At 56.3% G+C, this 1509-nt stretch overlaps 1 long non-coding RNA gene across 1 annotated transcript in view; it reads right to left on the reverse strand.

The window, feature by feature from the left end:
• Positions 1-594, reverse strand: part of LOC109310996 — a 2318-nt gene extending 1724 nt beyond the window's left edge. The window contains exon 1 of the long non-coding RNA XR_002101364.1: positions 14-594. This is a non-coding gene — a long non-coding RNA (uncharacterized LOC109310996). The remainder of the gene's footprint in view (positions 1-13) is intronic.
• Between the last annotated feature and the right edge of the window lie 915 nt (positions 595-1509).

Raw genomic sequence — 1509 nt, forward strand, 5'->3', positions numbered from 1 at the left:
CCCTGCACTCAACCTGACAGCATTTGCCTGACTGTGTCCTGTCCAGTGTCTTCAATCTGCAGTTTTAGGGAATGTCTTAGCATCCCCAAGGGGAAAACAAAAAAGACTGATTTGGAAGAAAGCCAGAAAATTGGAAGTGGGACAATGTGGGATATGTGGAGCACCTACCATAAGGTTAATGTACTCACAACGTCAAGTACTTTTACAGCGCTCTATAGCACACAGAGCTAAATAATGGCAACTCTCCACACTTTCTACCATAATCAATGCAGCTATTTAATCTCTGCTCTCCCTGCCTCAATAGTAGTGAATACAAATCACTTCTCTCCGAGACCGAGTGGCCAACAGGAGATAGCAGGTATGAAGAAAAGAATTGTGCATGCAACCCCTGGCACGGTGGGGAGGGTCTGCAGAAACTGCACCTACCCCGGAGAGAACTGGGGGAGCTGATATGGGAGAAATCAGAAGGGGACGGAGGCACTTAACATGGAGGGGAAGGGGAATGGGGGACGAAGAGAGGCCAAGGCATGAGAGAGGGGCAGATGTTGTTGAACAAAGAAGGTGAGAGAGACTGTGGGGTAGGCAGGAGTGCAAGGAGCCCTCAGCACTGTGCAGTGAGAAGCTGCACTGCGTGTGACCCCATTGCAATAAAAACAACGTACCAGAAGCCTATCCCTAACCAGCCTGCACAGCAAGCGCACGGGAAAGCAAAACCACTGCGAGAGGCACACGGGCGTGTCACGATATTTGAGACTCGACGTGAAGTTATGTGTGGGATTCACCTTGTCCGCAGCACCAGGAGCCAGAGGGTGCCTGGCCTTGAGCAGGGTCTTGGGTTCGATGATCTCCTGCAGTCCCTCCTCGTCGAGGAGAGGAAATCCTCCCTGCCCCTCGCAGCTGAGAGCGAAGCCCTGAAGCGTGGGATTTGGTCACTCGTCATCCAGATGTAGAGCTGCAAAAGCCATGCACCTGTTGAGGACAATACAGGCAGTCCGAGAAGAGGATGAACCTGGAGAGGCAGGGGTTCGGTTTCCAGTGTGCAACCACCCCTGGCGCACACCAGGCCTAAACTTGCCCCCCGCTTTTTAAGCGAGTCCCTGTGCTTTCCAAGTCAGCTCTTCCAATGCGTAACGTCATGGGCGCGCACGTGTGCGTGGCAGGCGAGGAGCGCGCGTCCTCCTGTTTCGCAACCCCCTTGTATCGTCTCTGAAAATATCAGCCTCGACGTGTCGTCCAAGCGTGTGTGCGCGTCTCGCTCGCCTGTACTCGATCCCTTCCACCGAATTCTCCTGTCCCCCCCCAACAGGGTAACACGTCCATCCGACACACAGGTGGGCCAGGGGCCGGCTCACATGTGCGCGCTGCCGGTGCGAGGGAGGGACGTGAGCTGGGGCCCGTGCGTCAAGCGTGGCAGGCCGCCACTTCTCTGGGGCGCAGGGCACGCGCCACCAGCGAGGGGATGCGGCAAGTCCCCTCTGCGCAGCCGGCCTGCTCTGACCCCCCCCCCCG

The sequence above is a fragment of the Crocodylus porosus genome, unplaced genomic scaffold (genome assembly GCF_001723895.1).
Source record: "Crocodylus porosus isolate Cpor-Errol unplaced genomic scaffold, CroPor_comp1, whole genome shotgun sequence".
Taxonomy (NCBI): domain Eukaryota; kingdom Metazoa; phylum Chordata; order Crocodylia; family Crocodylidae; genus Crocodylus; species Crocodylus porosus.